This window comes from Quercus lobata, chromosome 9, assembly GCF_001633185.2.
Source record: "Quercus lobata isolate SW786 chromosome 9, ValleyOak3.0 Primary Assembly, whole genome shotgun sequence".
NCBI classification, from domain to species: Eukaryota; Viridiplantae; Streptophyta; class Magnoliopsida; order Fagales; family Fagaceae; genus Quercus; species Quercus lobata.
This window is the reverse complement of record NC_044912.1, coordinates 21,583,069-21,605,177: the sequence shown is the minus strand read 5'-3', so window position 1 is coordinate 21,605,177 and position 22,109 is coordinate 21,583,069.

The following is a 22,109-nucleotide window of genomic DNA, read 5'->3' as shown; positions in this document are numbered from 1 at the left end:
CTGAACTTTCAAGTAACTTTATCAAATAATATGACACTGTACGAATTGATTTTCAAGGCCTCTACCACTGTCAATAACTAATACTACTAAATAAACTATTTGAGCCACGATATTGATACCCTGTGAAAAGATGAGTCTTTGAACAAGAATTGAGAACCTGAGATGACCAAAACCAATGCAAACTGTTCAGGAGGGGAGGCTTCAGCTTCAGAGGGTGGCAATAATATGTGGGCAAGCTTAATGGCATCTTTGTTGCAACTGATGGCGAGGTGGAAGCGGAGATATCTTCCATAAGGTTGGACATTTTCAAAGATGCATGTTGCAGATGTAAGAGTCCACAATGAACTTGAGGTCCACAGTAACAAATACGCTATTTTCGTACACCTCAGCCGCTCCTTTCAAATATAGGTTTTTGATTGTTAAATGAGGTGGAGCCATCAGAAGCCCTCCATTTATGGACACCATGTTCACACCTCGATCCATAGGTAAGGCCCATGTTGTCTTCTCGGCTAGGGTTTTTGATAGAGTGTGCCACAACTAATCAAATGCAAATTTTTAGTCGATTCAATTGCATGAGAAAAGCTAATTTAGACAACAATATGTTATTATTTAAATTGTAATTAACAATTGCTAAAAAGTAAAAAGTACTTGAAATCATTGTAGTATTAATTTGTTAATTAAAAGAGAACTGCTACATCAACAAAATTTTTACAATACTTTCACAAAAAATCTTAAGTAACAGGTTGTTATTAATTTGTCTATCAATAACAAACAGTAATAACCTTCCACTTAATATTTGTTGTGAAAGTGTTGTGAATATATAATTTATTTAACAAAAATGTGTGACTATAGGAGCTTCCTCACCCAAAAATTAAAAATAATAATAAAGAACGAAAAAATATTAAAATCTGTGACATTGGGCTAAATTCAACTTCAAAATAAAAAATAAATAAATAATCATAATTTCACATATAAACAATAAAGTAAAGTGATTTTGTTTCTCTTTTCAAACCACTCTATCCTCCCAAAATTAGAGCTTTTGACTTCAAAACTCTGATCTATAGGATACGTTTTTAACTAGGTACACTTTATCATCTAAATATTTAATTTTTTAGACACTTAAAATAAATATAATATAAAATTTGCCCAGACCAATCTTGGAATTTCTTTTAAAAAATTGCAATTTAAAGTATAAAAACAATTGTGCAATAAAAATTGAAAATCCAAACTATTCAAGAGGTTGATTCTTATATGTCCACCCATAAGTCAACCACTCTTTAATAGTCTGTCAAGCTGTTCTTATCCTATAGATCCAAGCATAAGGCAACTACCCTTTAATTGTTTGTCCATTCCTATACAAACTAAATCAGTATTATAATCAAATAATTATAATAATGTTTTGGAAATCTTATAGGTTTAACCAAGACTCATCCAATTGAACTTCGCCTATTGGTATATATGGTTATGTTGCACTAGGTAATGTACTTATTTGTTCAATCAATATAGAAATAGATCATATGTATACATTGTCATAATATTCTGCATTTTTGTAGGGCTTGCTTATATGATGAAGATAACTAGGAAATGAAATGTGTTAAGCAAAAAGAGTACTTAAATGAGATAAGGGCATTAACTGAAATCCGAAATCAAAACATTGTAAAACAACATGGCTTTTGTTCACATTCACAATTCCCAATTTCAATTTACAAGTACCTTGAAAGGAGGCTTGGCCACAATTTTGTGCAATTCTGGAGGAGCAAAAGAATTGGATAGGAACAAGAGGGTGAATATCATCAAAGGTGTGGCTCACACTCTGTCTTACATGGACCATGATTAGTCACCACTAATTGTTCATAGGGACATATCAAGTAAAAATGTTTTGCTGGATTTAGAATATAAGGCTCATGTTTCAGACTTTGGCATAGCTAAACTTCTTAATCAAGACTCATCCAATTGAACTTCACTTGCCGGCATATATGGTTATGTTGCACCAAGTAATGTACTGATTAATTCAATCAATATAGAATATAGATCATATGTATACATTGCCATCATATTATGCTTTTTTGTAGAGCTTGCCTATATGATGAAGATAACTAAGAAATACAACGTGTTTAGCTTTGGAGTTTTGGAAATTGAAGTGATCAAAGGAAGACATCCTGGCGAAATCATCTCCATCATATCTACTTCATCCGTGGAGGAGGAATTATTGTCGAAAGATTTGTTAGACCAACGCATTCCACCTCCTATGCTACAGGCTGAGAATCAACTGATACTCATCATAAAGCTAGCAATTGAATGCTTACATGCTAATCCAAAATCTAGACCAACTACACTCATGGTCTCTTAGGTGTTATCAAGCCTATGTGCACTTTCCTAGAGCCATCCACAGATTGACTAAGACAGACAATGATATGAATTATATGGGGCACTAAATTTTGTCAAATATAAGCAACTAAAGGAAATTGTTTGTTTAAGACTATGTAGTGCCTAGAGTACTACTAGATCTTTAGCTGCAAGTATCCAACTTAATGTTTGGTTGGCTATTTTATCAAATTTCCAAAAATAAAATACAGATTAGGGACGTATTATAGTGATCTTTGGTTTTAGTCATTTAAGCCATGAACTAAATTGACCTGTAAATGACATGCGTGAATTCAGAAGGCAAAGAAATTTTATTGTTGACAAGCATAGCAAGACGTTATTGTGCCATAGTGGGATTATAAAACAAAAGAATGCTAGCTATTAAATGAATTCCAAGTGCCATACAACCAATATGTCCGTGCGACCCAAAATGAGTCTACTGCACATTCAATGGACTAGTTACTAAAAAACGAGTCCATTCAAAGTAAACTGATGACTTTGGCGTTTGTCAAATGCTAAAGAGAAACATATATAAACTCGAGATCCAAGTAAATAGAAGCACGTGAATGACAAAGATCAAAAATTTAATTACCCAGAAAAAGAAACAGAAAATTTCATAGAAGAATCGGGGAGAGAGAGAGAGAGAGCTACCTAATACGGTAGGAAAAGCGAGGTGGGTCTTCCCTGGCTGTATCAAACCACCGGCCTCCTTCTTCTGCATAAATTTATTCAGTCACGGTTAATGGGGTGTTTGGTAGATGATTTTGAGTAATGTTGTTTGGGTGTATTTGATATACGTGTGGATAAAAAAGTATGTGGAAAAGTGTGTAATGTTATTTAAAATGCTCAAAAGTGTATTCAAACTAAGCTACCAAACACCCCCTAAATCTCCCCAGAGATGGACACAATTTCCCCAAATTTTTGTTTGACATCATCTTTAAAAACACCAATCACAGTCCAGCCACGTGATATTGCAAAACATTTTTTTTGGGGCAAGGGAACAATATTTTGTTCTTGAGCCACATTTTTTAAGTTGCAATCAATTTGGTTCGTATCATTTTCTCAATATGAGTTGCGTTACAAATACAAACTATTTTAAAATATTTTTACAAAATGTTGATGTGAACAACCTCTTATTAGTTTTCATTTAGTCCATTAATATCATTTTTTCATTTACTAATAACCACTTACCATATCAACAATTTGTAAATTTTTTTATAAAATAATTTGTATCTCTAATATTATTTCAGAAAATATTTATGTGGCTAATAGATTGCACAGTTGGTACATTAGATTCATGGCTACTAAAATTATAATAAACAATTAATTTGACATTTAAACATTGGCAAATTAGATCTAAATAATAATAATAATAATAATAAAATTTAATTTAATTTCACCAAATGTTTTTAGGAACAATTTTTTTTTTTTGTTGGGTATTTCAATTCTTAATCTCATATTTCTTTTCTCTCTAATTTAATTTCTCAAATTCTTCTTAAAAATTTTTTTGAGAAACTAAACTAATTTTTGTTTTTTTTTATTTTTATATATTTTTTATTTGATTCAGACATGGCATTATTTAGATGTCAAATTAATTTATTATTATTTAGTAGCCATGTAAACATCTAATGTGCTAACTATGTAATTTGTTAGCCACATAAGCATTTTTTTGTTACTGAGTTAATAATAGAGACTAAATTAACTACAAGTTGAAAATAATATGGAACAAATTGGCTACTACTAAAATGTAAAGATCGAATTAAATGTGACTCCAAAATGTAAGGACCAAAATGGTGTTTTCGCTTTCTTTTTTAAGTGAAAAATGAAAATAGTAAATGATACTTATAAGTATTTAGTCCCAAACCTTTTTAAAACGATTCCATTATTTTCTAACATTGTATAATTTATACAATATATTAGATTTTATAAATTAAACTACTTATATTTGTTATTTGAACGTGTTTTAAATTTTGTAAGTTTTTTATAAATGAAACATAATATATTTTACATTCAATTATTATATAAGTTGAGATATTTTTTAAATAATGTAATATGTGATTAGAATTTGTCTAGTACTTCTTATAAATAGTTCATCATCTATATGTCTTGAATGACTAAAGAGTTTAATAACATAAGAAAAATATAATTTTATTAGGAACTTACTAACATTACACTAAGAATGTAACATAATTGTCAATGAAGCAACTAGTCTTTCTACATAAACCTCTTCTTCGAAAGCATAACCATAGTAGATTAAGATGGATTGAAATGGACTGAATTATATGGAATTGGATCAAATGGACTAAACTCGATCGAAGTGGGCCAAACTAGACCAAACTGAACTTAATGGATTGAAGTGGACCAAAGTTGGTAGAACTAGACCGAAATACTTCATTGATGTGGCTCAACATATAGGAGCATAAAAATCATAAATGCTACATTTCAACTATTAGATATTATGCATAGAAGTTTTGAGAACAAAATAACCCGTGTGGGTCCCCACCACTTTCCATCTAGTATGTTTTAAATCTTTAGTTTTGTTATCGTATAATTGGTTTAACCGGTACTTAATTCACAATTCTGTTGCATAATCAACTTTGGTGGGATCTAAATCAGATTTCTCACAGCCTTTTAGGTGAGGGAGAAATGAAGTTTCTAGAGCGGGATTCTCTTGCTTGTGTGGGCTTGCTTGAGCGGGCTATATACGAGCAAGAGTTAATATCTCTAGTTGGGATAATTCTAAGCTTCTCTCATGACAGCTTTTTTGGACCAAGAATTTCAACCCAATTATCAATTACATTGTTACGAATATTTGCCTATTTAAATCTTAACATAAGAAAAGGTAATAACATGAGTAATACTATAACTTTTCATAGCAATTAGCAAGTTATTTATTTATTTATTATTATTATTATTATTTTGAGCACAGCAATTAGCAAGTATATAGTTGCAGCTGGTAAGTGGTAACACTCAGATTTATGGGTACTATACGTGTAGGTACAAATATGTTTTTTTTTTTTTAATTTATTTTTTATGAAGTAGGTACATATATGTTTGGTTTGCTATTTTGAGGAGAAAATGGGCATTTGCCCCTTTTGCCAAAACTTTCCAGCAAAATACCTCATATCTGAAACTATTTAAGAAAATACTCCTGTTTTGAAACTCGATTTTCTAAAAATTGAGTTTCAATTTAAAACTCAATTTTTGGATAATTGAGTTATTGCGAATTGAAAATTAAAAAAATTTAAAAAAAAAATTTGGAACTCGAGTTTCATGTGAAGTACTCAAGTTCATGGAACTTGAGTTCCTTGAAAAAATTGAAGTGGAACTCGAGTTCCATGAACTCGAATACTTTACATGGAACTCAAGTTCCCAAAAAAAAAAATCTAAGTTCATGTTCGCTATAGCTCGATGTTCCAAAAATCGAGTTTTACATTTAAAACTTGATTTTTAGAAAATCGAGTTTCAAAACAGGGGTATTTCCCTAATTAGTTTTAGATATGGGCATTTTACTAGAAAATTTGTGAGAAAGGGGTAAAAGCCCATTTTGGCTGCTATTTTGGAATGCGTTATAGATTTTGAAATGTAAAATTGAGATTTATAGGATCTATACTAATGACCTTAGGCATTTGTTTAGAAAATTTAAATTTCAACTAATAATTAATTTATATATATATATATATATATATATATATATATATATAAGGCCTATAAAAAAAAACCTGAAAAAGAAAAAAGAAAAAAGAAGACGGAGCAATAAGATTATTCAGTTTGCACTTTGTGCTTCGCATATGTGCCTGGTGTGAAACTTAAAAAACTTTCATATAGATGAGGGCCAAAATGGGGATATACCCCTTTCAGTGAAAAGTTCTAGTAAAATACTCTATTTTTTAAACTATTTATAGAAATGTCCCTATTTTGAAACTCGAGTTCCACACTAAAATTCGATTTTGATAAAATCGAGTTTCAAAACAGGGACATATCCCTAAATAGTTTCAAAAATGGGGCATTTTACTAGAATTTTTCGCCCAAAGGGGTATATTCCCATTTTGTCCTATAGATGAGGGTAAAAAATTTTGTTTGCTAGATGTCATGTCATTAGAGAATCAAAGTCTCTAGGAAGAATGTACAGTGGACCGTGGACAATGTGTAAGGTTGAATTTATTCAACCATCTAATTGGCTTTATTCCGTGCCAAATTTGCTTGTAATTCAGCATTTAGTAACCCTGTATTTAGGTGGGTTTGATGTAAGGGTAGTGAGTGAGATAGAGTGAAGTTTGCTCAAGAGTGTGCAAGAAAACAGAGTGTCGCGGCTGGGACTCGCGGGTGACTCGCGGCTGCAAGCCGCTAGAAGCAGCACACGTGCCAAGCATGCTGGAAGATGAACAGTCATGCTAGCTGGAGCACTACAGGACAAAACAGGACAACTGGCCATACGGTTATCTCGCGACTGGATCTCGCGACTTAGTCAAGCCGCGAGGTCAAGCCGCGAGCCACCCCTGTTTTGTAAAAACCTGACATTTCACATTCCTCTCCACTCCAGTCTAAATCCCCTATTACCCACGATTGAAAGAGAGCTTCCAGAGAGAATTTTGAGAGAGAAACCCTAGAGAAAAACTAAATTGATTCACACACAATCTATACCTTAGAGACTTCAAATTCCTCAACTCTCTTCCTCTCCATTGTCAAATCCTTGAGAGGCATTATACCAAACCAGGTTCTCACCGTCATCATCATTGTGAGACTGCTGTTTGGATTTCTGGGAAGCAGTTAGGAAGGAACCAATCTTCATTGGTTGATGCTACGGTCTAGTAGCGGAATCCGGGAAGCAAGAAAAGAAAAAGGTTCGGCGCAACCTCGTTGGAGCAAGAAGCTTGGAGGGCTTAGGTGCACTGGGTAGATTAGGCTTGGAGGGTCTATTGCTGTCCTTGTATCCCAACTATATTTTCTAGTGGATTGATTACCGCTTGGAGGGCGGCGGAGAGGTTTTTCGCCGAGGGCTTCGGTTTCCTCTTCGATAACACATCGCGTGTTGTCTTTGTGTTTGCATCTTCCTTCCTCTCTATCTTTGCCTTTTTATTTATCTGCTGTGGATATTAATCTGTTATGGCTTAGATAGTATTTAATCAATTTCGTGTGATAGCATATGTTAAGTTTCCGCACACTAGTTGTTTGACATATTGCTTGAATTGATTAAATTGTAATTTGGGGGTCTAAACATTCAAAGGTGTTTTTGTACACGTTTTTGAACTTTTAATTGGTATCAGAGCAGGTACACTGATATTGGTTTCATTACCATTGTGTGATCCTTGACTCCCTTTTGAGATGGATAGGTCTCAATCCCTAAATGCATCTCCATATTTTGATGGTAGTAATTATGCTTTTTGGAAGGTTCGAATGAGAGCTTTTCTGTGTTCTATTGATGAATCCGTTTGGGATGCTGTTGAGATTGGTTGGACCAAACCAGAGGCAGCCAAATCCACATGGGATAAGGCAGCACTTGCTGCATCTAATGCTAACAGTAAAGCACTCAATGCTATTTTCTGTGGTGTGTCTCCAGATGAATTTCACAGGATTTCTCATATTACCGTGGCCAAAGAAGCATGAGAGATTTTGGAAACTACCTATGAAGGCACGAAGAAAGTGAAAGACACCAAGTTACAAATGCTGACCACTCGGTTTGAGGAGCTCAAAATGAGTGAGGATGAGTCTTTTGACTCTTTCTATGGGAAGTTAAATGAAATGGTTGTCAGCAAGTTCAACTTGGGGGAGAAAACGGAGGACTCGAAGATTGTAAGAAAGATCCTTCGATCATTGCCGGAAAGTTTTTGAGCTAAAGTGACAGCAATTGAAGAGAGTAAGGACCTCGATGACATCAAAGTGCAAGAGCTGGTGGGTTCTCTGCAGACTTATGAGATGTCGCTGCCCAATCAACGGTAGAGTAAATCTCTTGCTCTAAAGACCATTAATGAGGAGGTGGAAGATCAAGACTCATCGGGAGAAGATGTGGTTGACAAAGATGTTGCATACCTTGTCAAAAATTTCAAAAAGTTTTTGAAATTCAAAAATAATGGCAAATTTGATGATAAAAGAAAATTCCAAAGTTCTGGAAAGGAGAAAAGGGAATTCAAAAGGAAAGATGGAAAAGAATCCCAACCTACACAAGGTGTCACTTGTTTCGAATGTAACGGGCATGGACACTTCAAGAAGGAATGTCCGAATTATTTCAAATCGAAAGGTAAAGTGTATGCCACGACCTTGAGTGACTCGGATTCGTCTGACTCAGAGTCTGAAGAGAGCTGTGATGGAAAGGGGAACTATTCAGCTTTTATGACTATTGCTCATGTTGAGTCGTCAGATGAACTGAATCTGCTTGTGCAAGACCTTGGAGAACATAGTGATGTTGAATCACTAGGAATTGTTGAAGAATCGAATGCTGAAGAAGATGGAAGCACAGCAAATCTTCAGGAGAATTATAACTTACTCTTGGAGAAGTCCGGGGAATACACAAGGGTGGCCAAGGCTGCTGTAAGAAAAATGAAGAAGGTTGAGGAGGACTACAAAAGTCTCCTAATCCGATATAGGGAGGCCAAATGTGAGATAGAAACTCTGAATGGAGAGTTGTCCGAAGCTTACACAAAAGTAAGGTTTCTTGAGAGTGAGGTTGTGCAAGCTAATGCTAAAGTAGAGAGGGTTACCACCAAGAAGCTAGATGATGTTATCTCATCTCAAAAGAGCTTTTCAGACAAATCCGGATTGGGATATACCGGAGGAGGTAGTTCGTCTGGAAATATCACAAAAGAAGTAAAGTTTGTAAAGGCCAAAGATCCAGTTGTAGCTGACTCTACTGGTGAAAAGCTCGAGGTGAAGGAGAAGAAGAATTTGGTGAACCAACGGATGTTAAATCCTCACAATCAGTTTGCAGGCAGGTCTGAATCTCGTGCCAAGTCACGTCCTCAACCACAAAGAGGTCCTAGAGGAACTTATGTGTGCCACTACTGCGGACTTCAAGGGCATACTCGACCAAATTGCCAAAAGCTGAGAGCAAAGAATAGTGCAACCCCTCAAAGGTCAGGAGGACCTAGAAATGAGAGAAGAATTTGGGCTGGAGATCAATCTAGAGATCAGAATGGTGATCCCGGAATGATGAACGTGATGAAGATGATTGGTGCATTCACCAACTGCTTGGAAAGCTTCTCACGAAGGTTTGAAAGCCCTAACTCCCGTACCCAATCCTATAAGGAAATCACCCCAAACGCAAGTGACGTGAGGGTGAATAAGGGTACTCATGCATAAGCATTACAACATGTCCATGCATTAATACTTCCTATGCTTTGTGACTATGTTTGTTTTGCTTGCTATTTTTGCTGTTGGTTGTTTGTTTGTCTTCTTGTACATTTCTTTAATTTTGTCTTATCAATCTTTTTGTTTCTTGTGTCAAAAATCCAAAAATCACATAAAAATTAGAAAATCAAAAAGCTTGATTGACTTTGTTGAGTTTTTGTCTCAAAACATGTTTTGCCTTGTACCTTTGTGCTAATGGCTTTGTGCATTTTCGAGCATTGCTTGTTTTCATGCACTTATATCACTGTGGGAAAAATCTTGAAATCTTTGTGATTGTTGTAAATAGATCTTCAAACTTGTCATGAATGATTAGTGAATGGTTTTGTTGATCTTGAGACTTGCATAGACTTGTGTCTATATATCTTCCCACTCTTTATTTTTGTTTTGCTAAAAAGAGCTCACCAAATGTAAATCTCCAAATGAAAAGAGATATTGAGCTGCAAAAGCCTGTCGCACATTCTAGTATTTGACTAGGAAAAAGGGTAAGCGACCTTATATTGAAATGAATGTTCATTCAAAAAGCCAAAGGCTTATTCATTAAAGTGAAATATCATATATCACTCTCACAATGAGAGGTGATTGACTCAAAAGATCAAAAAGATCAATTGTTATGTTTGAAAGTGGAGTCAAATGTAAAGCTCCAAATCATGTTATCAAGTTTTGTGGGAGGTCATATATTCATACTTCTATAATTGAGATGGGTCACATGATCTAGTGCTAATTGTGTATGCCTTGGTTGAATTGATCATTGAAGCTTCACATTAGACGAATGACTATCTCATTGTTGATATCCACACACAATACACAAGTTTATGTTCAATAAATGCCATATTCATTTGTGTGATTCTACTTGATAAAATGTGTTTTCACATGCTCAATCTTTGTTAATTCAAGCACAAAAAGATTTTTGAGTGTTTTAGGTGCTTTTGGAAAGTATTTTTGTTTAAAAAATCTGAAAATTTCAAAAATCCAGTTTTGCCCTGTTTTGGCGGCTCAGTCGCGGGTATGTCAAGTCGCGAGTCTCAGTCGCACCTTCGCTGGTCATTTTTGGCGACTTGTTCGTGAGTGGAAGGTCCAGTCGCGAGGTTCACTCAGAGATTTTCGCGGCTCAGCTCGCGACTCGCTCGCGGGTAGACCTTCCAGTCGCGAAAAACACTTAGAAAAATTTTCAAAATTTTGTTCTTGTGTGCTTTGGCGGCTTGAGCTGGCGACTGTGTGGCGACTTAATCAAGTCGCGAAAAACACGTGTTTCGCAGAAATAAGAGCAGTTTTTAAATCTTTTTCAGTTTTTCCCTCGAATTTTTGTGACTGTTCATCTTCTCCCTCCCAAACACTCCGTGCCCCCATTTCCAATCTCCATTGTTGCATACTTGTAGCTCAAAATCTTCAAGTCTCAGGTATGGGTTTTCAGTTTTGCACTCTTTTCTACTTGATTTTGTGCTTTTCCCTTTGATTTCTCGCATATATTTGTGCTTTAGAAATGGGTTTGTGTTTCGGATTTTGCTCCTTGTTCATGCTTAGATTTCGAATGGTGCTGCTAGAATATGATTTGTTCTTAGTTGTTTCATTATTATTCTTCATCCTGTGCTTAGCTAAGTGTTTCTTTGATTTTATCTGAACTTTGAGTTGTTGAGTTGTTTCATATTGTTCCTTTTATTAGGCCGTGAGTTTAATGTGTTAAATATGCCTGCTCTATTGTGTTAGTCTTTTGGGAGCATATGTGTGCTTCACAATTCTGTTTATGTGACATATCATCTTCCAGTTTCTGTCTCATTGACTTATAACTGCCTTTAAGTTGGTTTCTATATCTGATGCTTTTATGTGTATTTCCTATCTTAGGCTTGTTTTTTTTTTCATGTGATTGATCTAAGTAGCTTGTGCTTAAATGTTTCAAATTCATTTGTATGGATGAAATCTCTTTGTTAATTACATGGGACTGACTTGTTTTACACATATATTGCTCTGTATTGTTGTGGCCTCTTCTAATTGATCACAGATGGCTCCCTCACCTCCTAAGAAGAAAACTCCTGCAAAGAAGGCTGACAAAAGGTTGAAAATGGATTCTAAGCTATTTAGGTCAGTTCATCATTTTGAGAGATACAGGGATAACTTCATGAGTGCAGGAATTATTCAAGAAAGATTTGTAGATTTGGAGGATTTGAGACAAACCTTTATCCCAAGTTGTTTTGAAGGAAGAGGATGGGAAAAACTTCTGAGTGATTTCCCTGTAGTTTGTGAACCCCTGATTAGGGAATTTTACTCAAATGCTGTGATAAAGGAGAATGAGTTAAGTTGCTGGGTTAGAGGGAAAGAATTCATTTTAGATGCTCATGTCATAGATGATGCATTAGGACTTGAAGGATTAGATGATGAGGAATTTATCAACTACAAGGATAGGACTGTCTCCATTGAAACAATCCAACAAAGGATAGGTGGGCAGAGAGAAGGAAAATGTTTGAATACCACTGCCTTTCCAGTGGACATGAGGTGTTTAACAATCATCATGATGTTTAACCTCTATCCCATTAAGAAGTTGACTACAATAAATTGTGCTAGAGCAGTCTTTCTGATGGATCTCAAAGAAAAGAACTTCATAGACATAAATTCCCACATATATGACACTATTGTGGATGAGACAAGAACAACCTCTAGGCCAAAACTGATCTTTCCCAGTTTGTTAATGAGGATTTTTAGAAGGAAGGGTATTCCTATCCCACAAGACATCAGTCCCATGTCCACACCTTCTGCAATTAACAAGCTCACCTGCAAAAGGATAAGTGTTAGACTTCCAGGAGAAGAAGATGAAGGTGATGAAGGAGAAGGTGTCCCAATGGAGACTGAAGCAGAGGCAGCAGGGCATGCATCAACCTCAACACCCAGGAGGAGTGGCAAAAGACCCAGAGCATCAACTTCTTCAGATACACCTCCAGATGCTTTCCAAATCATTCTGAAAAGACTTGATGGGATTAGAGAGGTCCAGACTGAGCACTCTGAGAGGATGAAAGCTATGCAGGATCAGATTGATGTTTTGTCTGCAAAACTTGACAGCTTCACCAATCAGCCTGAACACTGACCCTTTGGCCATTCCTGTCAAAAAGGGGGAGATGTTTCTGTTGATAATGACATTGATGATCGATTGAGAAGCAGAAAAGCAGCTCTTAAGGGGGAGCAGCCCTTAAGGGGGAGTAATGTGTTGAGGGGGAGTCATGTCAAACTCTAAGACCTTGTTTATATATATTTATGTTTTGAGTACTCTTAGTGGTTTTATGGGTTTGAAAACATACTTTTAGTGGTTTTATGGGTTTTGATACACTATGTTTTTGGTGTATTGTTTCCAACTCTTAACTTATACTTTTGGTTTAAAGTTTAATATATTTTGATGATGTTATTCAGGATGTTTGTGTTTTGTACCCATGTGCTTGTGTAAGCTTTTAGGGTTTATGTTTTATGCATAGTTTGTAGGCTTTATGGTATGTACCTTGCCTAGTGCAGCCTTTATGCTATGTTGAAATCAGTACTTCAATCTAAATGGTATACATTTTGGTTTATGTACTGTCACTCATGTGCCCTTGTAGGATTGTTCCTAGATGCATATGCCTTGTGTGATATGCATTGGTTGAGTGTTGAGCATACAAGTGTCTTGCCTTGTGCTTGTTAACTTGTATGTCCTTGTGTTCATTCCAAGTGTGAATGAGCACTGTGATCACTACCTTGTGGTGTTCACTTGGTTGATCAAGCCATGGTTTGTTTCATAACTCCATCTTTGCTTGATCACATATTGCCTGTTTCATATGCATTTTATAATTTTCTGCTTACAATGATCATGGTGTATTGTTGTGTTTCAGGAGTATTATGTTCATATGATTCAAGTGCTTCACAGCTTCTAGAGTTAGGTGTGAGTGAGTTTTGTTCAACTGTTCCCAACTCACATGTTAAGTCTAGAGTCTGTTTTAGGGTTTTGTCACGGAATAGCCAAAGGGGAGATTGTAAGGTTGAATTTATTCAACCATCTAATTGGCTTTATTCCGTGCCAAATTTGCTTGTAATTCAGCATTTAGTAACCCTGTATTTAGGTGGGTTTGATGTAAGGGTAGTGAGTGAGATAGAGTGAAATTTGCTCAAGAGTGTGCAAGAAAACAGAGTGTCGCGGCTGGGACTCGCGGGTGACTCGCGGCTGCAAGCCGCCAGAAGCAGCACACGTGCCAAGCATGCTGGAAGATGAACAGTCATGCTAGCTGGAGTACTACAGGACAAAACAGGATAATTGGCCATACGGTTATCTCGCGACTGGATCTCGCGACTTAGTCAAGCCGCGAGGTCAAGCCGCAAGCCACCCCTGTTTTGTAAAAACCTGACGTTTCACATTCCTCTCCACTCCAGTATAAATACCCCTATTACCCACGATTGAAAGAGAGCTTCCAGAGAGAATTTTGAGAGAGAAACCCTAAAGAAAAACTAGATTGATTCACACACAATCTATACCTTAGAGACTCTTCAAATTCCTCAACTCTCTTCCTCTCCATTGTCAAATCCTTGAGAGACATTATACCAAACCAGGTTCTCACCGTCATCATCATTGTGAGACTGCTATTTGGATTTCTGGGAAGCAGTTAGGAAGGAACCAATCTTCATTGGTTGATGCTACGGTCTAGTAGCGGAATCCGGGAAGCTAGAAAAGAAAAAGGTTCGGCGCAACCTCGTTGGAGCAAGAAGCTTGGAGGGCTTAGGTGCACTGGGTAGATTAGGCTTGGAGGGTCTATTGCTGTCCTTGTATCCCAACTATATTTTCTAGTGGATTGATTACCGCTTGGAGGGCGGCGGAGAGGTTTTTCACCGAGGGCTTCGGTTTCCTCTCCGATAACACATCGCGTGTTGTCTTTGTGTTTGCATCTTCCTTCCTCTCTATCTTTGCCTTTTTATTTATCTGCTGTGGATATTAATCTGTTATGGCTTAGATAGTATTTAATCAATTTCGTGTGATAGCATATGTTAAGTTTCCGCACACTAGTTGTTTGACATATTGCTTGAATTGATTAAATTGTAATTTGGGGGTCTAAACGTTCAAAGGTGTTTTTGTACACGTTTTTGAACTTTCACAATGGATTAGGATTACTAATGGGCTATTTTTTTTTTTTTTTTCTATTTTGTCATCACTCATCACTTCTCACTCAATTTTCGTCACTCGTCACTTAAAATACCCCAATTTCCCAAACCCCCATTTGGCACCTTAACTCATCACCCATTTTTCAACTTCAAAAGTTGCGGCTAGGTTTCACCAAAAAAAAAAAAAAAAAAAAAAAAAAAAAAAAAAAAAAAAATCAGTCCATTTGTAAAACATTGTGGTTGGGTTTCGCCAAAAAAAAAATATAGAAAATAAAAAATCAGTCCATTTGTCAAACATTGCAGTTGGATATATGGGTTTAATTATGAAAATGCTATTGGAAATTGAGTTTTGGAAACTGAAAATACCTAAAATGTGTTTTTAGTTTTTATAACTCATCACTCAAAAATTAGAGAATTGAGTGATGGAAACAAAAACTGGAAACAAATCCAAACAGAGGTTTTTTTTTTTTTTTCGTGGGACCGACATATTTTGAGTTATAAGTTATGAAAACAACAAATTCAAACAGCTCCTAACTTTTTTGCTTTTAATGAACAAATTGACCTAAAATTAAAATGAACCTTAGTATACAAATTCAAAGAAGCCAAGAAAAGGAAAAAAGAAGATGGCATCTGACCTGCATATCAGGAATATGTATAAATGTAAATGATAATATAGGAAAAAAAAAGTTCCGTAGTTTTGTGGCTTAATGGTCTTGGGTTAATTTTCTTGCGCACAAACATGAAAAGAAACAAAGAAGGCGAAATGAAATTTCAAGCATGCACTTTGGAAATTCACAAAGAAATGCACCCAAACTTTTTTATTAGTGAAGAATTTTGTTACAGTGAGCGTGACACAGACACTATTACACTACTTTGTTAATTTCCAAAAAAAGTTCGAACTTTTTTTTTTTTTTTGAGAAAATACTAATTTCTAAACTCCATTACATCAATGAGCCATGGTGGAATACCAATGAGATGGAATACCTCTCTCTCTCTCTCTCTCTCAATTATAGAGTAGGTTAGAAACATTTATAGAGTTCAGAAATTACTACTCTTTCCGAAGATCACAATTCACAAATAAGCCATGGTGGTTGACATTAACAAATAACAATGAGATGGAATACCTCTCTCTCTCTCTCTCTCTCTCAATATATATATATATATATATATATACATATTTCTCGGGAAACATATCACGAACTTATTTTGAAAGGCAGTTTGCCACGCCGGGTCAGAGAGCTCCAAGGAATCATGCATTATATAGTTATTTTCATATTGGTTCTTTATTTTTTTCAATTTTATTTTGGCCCTTAAAATTGATTTTGTTTATATACCCTATTATCTATTTTTGTTAGTAAATTTGGTCCATCGCCATATAAATGACATCCCCTAAGACACATACGTCATCCGTATAAATCCATTTATGCTCGTAAATTGACAATTAAATACCACATAAGTATTGTATATTAAGATAAGTCTATTTCTATTAGTATTCTAACCATTAAGGGCCAAATAAGTATTGTTAATTAAGAGATGTCATCCATATAATCACCAAATTACTAATGAAAATCAACAACAAGGTCAATACGAAAATAGAATCACACATAATGGCCAAAATGAATATTTTCAAATATAAAAGGGCAAAATAAAAAAATAGAAACTTTTTTTTTTAATACAAAATAAAAATTTTACTCTAACCTAATCTAAGTATATATATTTGTAAAGCTCATTTTTAAAGACTTGAACCCCAGTCTTTACCCTCTATCCCCCATAAGTATTTATACTTATGGAGTGACTCCTGCACCAAAAGTGCGTGATGAAAAAAAAAAAAAAAAAACTTAAACTTAAGGCTAAATGTGTACTTTAGTCTAACTAATAGATAACTACTACCTTGATTAATATTGGAGTGATCTTATTCATCAAATATATATAAGTGATCTTAGAAAATTACCCCCTATTATCTATTTTTGTTAGTAAATTTGGTCCATCGCCATATAAATTACATCCCCTAAGACACGTACACCATCCATATAAATCCATTTATGCTAGTAATTCGACAATTAAATACCACATAAGTTTTGTATATTAAGACACATTACATATATAAGTCTATTTCTATTACTATTCTAACCATTAAAGGCCAAATAAGTATTGTTCATTAAGAGACTCACCCATATAATCATCAAATTACTAATGAAAATCAACAAGAAGGTCAATATGAAAATAGAATCACACATAATGGCCAAAATGAATATTTTCAAATATAAAAGGTCAAATAAATAAATATATATATATATATATATTAAATACAAGATAAAAATTTTACTCTAACCTAATTTAAATATATATGTTTATGAAACTTTTTCTTAGAAATTTGAACCCCGACCCTTACTTTCCACACACCACAAATATTTATATATACTTGTAGAGTGACCAATACACTAAGGGTGTATAGTGAAAAAAAAAAAAAAAAAAAAAAAAAAAAAAAACCTTAAACTAAAGGCCAAATGTGTACTTTAGTCTAAATAATACATAACTACTCCCTTAGTTAATATTGGAGTGATCTTATTCATCAAATATATATATATATATATATATATATTGGAGTGATCTTAGAAAATTATTCACTATAACTTTTTTTTTTTTTTTTTTGAAAAATAAGACCATGCATTCAATAAATCAACAATAACTTCTGTCAAACATTACAAAATTGGTAGCATCACTGTGATTACAAGCTTTCCACGCCGACATATTTGGTGTCTTTGGACTATGAACACATACACTTTAGATATATTAGAGCGTTTGGCGTTTGCCCATTCAAGAAAATGTTTGTTTTTTCAAAATTAATAAATAAATAAATAAGAAAAAGGTTTTTATTTTTCCTTCCCTTTTTTAGGCCTTTTGAGTTTATTGGCTGGTTCTACACCCAGAAAGCGTTTATAGAGTTCAGACATTACTATTTTCAACAGATTTCACAAGGTTAAGTGATTTCCAAACATCGTAAAACCTACCATCAACTTCATAGTTTTATTGTAGGTTTCTCAATTAACTCAATTATTAAAGTCTTTGATAGTTGAATAAAAGATCTGGGATTCAATGCCTATACCAAAAACTAATTGGTTTCTTGGTCTGATAATAAAGAGCTATCATCAAGAACGGACGCTATAATTTGAAACTCTCTCTAAAAAAAAACTTCATAGTTTTATTTTATTTCTTCAAATAAATGACTTTTCAAATTGAAAGTAACAGACACACATTTGTAGATATTAGTAGAGTTTGCAAATTGTAACTGACATAATGGTGGTTTACATTTTACAATGAAAAGGGATACCTATATATGATATTGATACTCACCAGAATCAGCCTGCTAACGTATTTCAAAGGGAATAATTACGCTTTATAATTATTGGCAGTGACTTTAAATGGGAATCAATCACCGGAAGTTAGGTGGTAAATGCCGTGGAGGAGCCTGACCATTATGATGGATGGGCCTATTTGGCGAGGGAGGCACAAATTTGATTTGAACAAAAATATTTCGCGGGTTTCTCTTCTTCTCTGCAAACGTAACCAGAAATTTCATAAATCTAAAACCTCTTATTTAAAACATGAAACCCGCATGATATATACTCAAAAGAGGACACGAATTAAGGAACTCACTGGCTGGTCGGACTGGGAAGACGTTGTTTGGCGCGGCAACCACCGTCGTAGATAAAAGAAACAGCAAGAGAAGCACCAGGATTATGATATTCCTCATGGAAGCTGTCTTAGCATCCATGTTTTTTGGCTGGAAGATGCACCAATTAACACTTCAAATACTATTTGTGTGATATATACGCTTCAAAAAGCATACCATATATTGTCTAATCTTTCAGTCAATTAAAAGCAAAAAAGACAAAGTTAGAAAAGCAAGTCAATACGCGCTATCTCGTTACACAAATTTCTCCACCGGTGCAATTTCATGGTCTCTTCCGAAAAAAATTTCAGCCCCCACCACCACCACCCGTGAAATTTCATGGTCTCTTCCTGTCCTATTTTAAATTGATGCGAAAAAATTTTCACCTTAAAAATACATCGCACCCCCATGGCTTGAATTTATGCCCTAGAATCCATTTTGTGCGATGTTTTTTTAATTAATTATAGTATTTTATTTTCTGAAAATTATATGAACATTGGACATTATCTATGGTCAATGAGAATGCCATATTTTTGGGTTATATTAGGTTTTCCAATTGAAATCAAGCATTTGGTTGTTTTGAATTTAATTATTCTTGAACAAGATAACACTATCAATTGTTAGATTTTTTTTTTTTTTTTTGGAGAAACGATTGTTACGATTTAAATATTCTATTTTACGTGAGCATTGTATGGCAGTGGATCAAAACTAGCCCTGTAATAGTCTTTAGGGTCTATAGGTATGTCAAGATAAGTGCTGATCAAGGTTTCGATTTTCAATGTGCAAGAACAAAGATTTGATTCATTTTGACTGATCAAGAACTTATATTTTCAACAGATTGAACTACGATTATGCATATTTAGACTTTTAGCCTGTCAACCCACTATGTGATTAGGGTTTGGTTCCTACTTGGTCTACTATATAAGTAAAACCTAATGCATATTTTTTTTAAACTTTGGAGCTGCTATTTTTAGATCTAAAAGTTTTGAGCCTACTGCTCACAAAGTCACTACTAATGTTCATTCTTATACATTCTAAACTGGTGGATCTAAAGTTGTTGCACACAAATTATCAAAGGTGCTAGATCTAAATCTTCAAGATGATATAGAAGTCGTAGATTGGAGGTTCATGTTGCACCAAGTTGCTACAAAGAAGTTTGTGAATCTCAAACCTCTATTTGGTAAGTGTAGTTAAGTTTATGAAAAATTGGTTTATTTAGTCTATGAACTTTTATTTGATAGTGGATATTATGGGCAGACCCAAGAGGGCTTGAGGGAGCCCGAACCCCCCCTGAACACAAGAAAAAAAAATTACTAAGCATATTTTTATCATTTTTATAGTTTTGGCTCCCTCTTCCAAAACCATAGGTCCCACTCCCCTCCAATCAGCCTAGCCCAAGTAGTAGCCTCACAACCCAAAAATAAAAATAAAATAAAATAAAATAACTTAAAAAACCTATTAGCTCAATAGTTACAAACCATACTCAAAAGAGAGAGAGAGAGAGAGAGAGAGAGAGAGAGTGAGACTCACATCACCACCACACCGTCCAGACTCACTTCCCCATCATTGACTCACACCACGCGCAACTTAGTCGATCAGCCTAGTCCCATAGACCTACATACCACACGGCACACATACCTCCACTTGTCGACAGCCGCTTGCTTTGCCCACCCCACCTCTGACGCCAACCGCTACAACTCCCAACATCCATCCTAAATCCTAATTTTCCTATTTCAAGTTTTTTTTCTCTCCTTCAACTTCAAAACCTAACATTGATATGAATTTTCTCCCTCTCCAATCCATATGTTCATAATGTTTGTGAATCTACGATGGTAGTGTTTTTTTTTTTTTTTTTTTTTTTTTAGGTTGAGGGTGATTGTGAATTTAATTTGAATATGTCATTCATGATTGTATTTGGAAATCTCTATCTTCGAGATTGTTAATTGTTTTTGTAGCTGTTGAGAGTGTGAGCCGGTGAGTTGTGATTTGTGAATAAAGTTATACTATATAGAGCGAAAGTCAGAGAGAGTAGAGCTGTAGATAATATATAATAATGTTTTCCATTTGACACTTTGAACATTTTTTGGTAGTGGGCCAACAATAGGGATGAGGCAATAGACAGAGGGGAAAAAATTGTAAATTAGGAAAAGTGTGTAGTGTGTTAGTAGTGCATTATAAATTCTTAGTGTCGATAATGGGTAATACTATATAGATTCTTATTAGGAGTTTTGTAATTAATTTTTTTTTTTTTTATACTCCAACCCCCTAGCATGAAATCCAAATTTCGTCCTTAGTGGATCTATTTAACTAGGGATTAATAACTCAAGTCCTCCCAAGTTTTTCCCGTGGAACTAGTTTATTTCACTGGTTTCCTGGGTCATCATATTGTGTGTTTTTTAATTTTTCGCACTTGCATGATATTGATGTTTATCTGATTAACCTAAGGCTTCTCATAATAAATCTAATAATCAACTCGGCCTTAAAACTTTTTAATAACAAGATATGACAGGGATCTAAACACAACATCAATAAAGCCAATGACACAACATTTTTACAACAAAACCTAAATGACAAGCTATTAATGAAAGATAAAAAGAAATGATGTCAGTGGTAAGTCCAAATGAAAACCGGTAACAACTTGCCACCTAGGCTTTGTTGTGAAATGGTTTTGTAAGTGTTGCGCCTGAAGCACTATGCTAACCATATCCTTATCTTATTGTTTAATGTAACCAAGGATTTGAATTCAATTGAAAAACTTAATGTATTGCACATAAGTTTATGTATCCAAGTTTTACCCATTTCTTTTTCTTTTTTTTTTTCCCTTTTTTTTTTTTTTTTTTTTTTTCTCATTCTAGTTAGAAGCATTCATTGGCAAAACCACATTTGTCCCTTTTATCCCTAAACTTATCATCAAAAATCATATTGGTCAAAAGTCATATTTAATGTGAATAAGTTGTCTTTATTTGTTTTATTTTAAGCATTACTGTTCTACACTTTAAAAATTGCTTTATTTTAGTTATATTATAATTTTATAGTGTAGATTGCATTTCTTATAAGTGTCAATTGAAAAAAATATCATTTTGGTTATGAAATTTATTTTTTTTTAAATATTGAAAACAACACACTTTACAAATCTATACTATTTATAAGAGGATTTCCCTATTTGTACTGGACTTTTTTGTGCTTCAAAAATACCTCTAAACCTTACATTTAATAGAGCAAAAACTTGAGAACAACCAAGTAAAAATATATCTCCAACTCCGCTTTAAATGCCTACAAAATAGGAAACTCTCCTACTAATCCATGTATTCAAAACAAACTTACCCAAATTTTTAATTTTTTTTTAATTATGACACTAGAGCAAAAAAAAAAAAAAAAAGAAGAAGCCTTGTCATACAGCAAAGCACATATGATGTGATAAGGCTAGTGTGTCTATAAAAATAAGTTTTTTCAAAATTAAAATTGATAAAATTCCGATAGAAGATCGAATATGTTACACAAAAGATTAAGTGGATTAGCTATATTATAAATTGAAAGAGAAACATTAGCAGAATTTAAATACAAAGACTTAATTAATAATTTTGAATTTTAAAAATGAAGAAAGCCAAATTTTAAATGAAAAAAT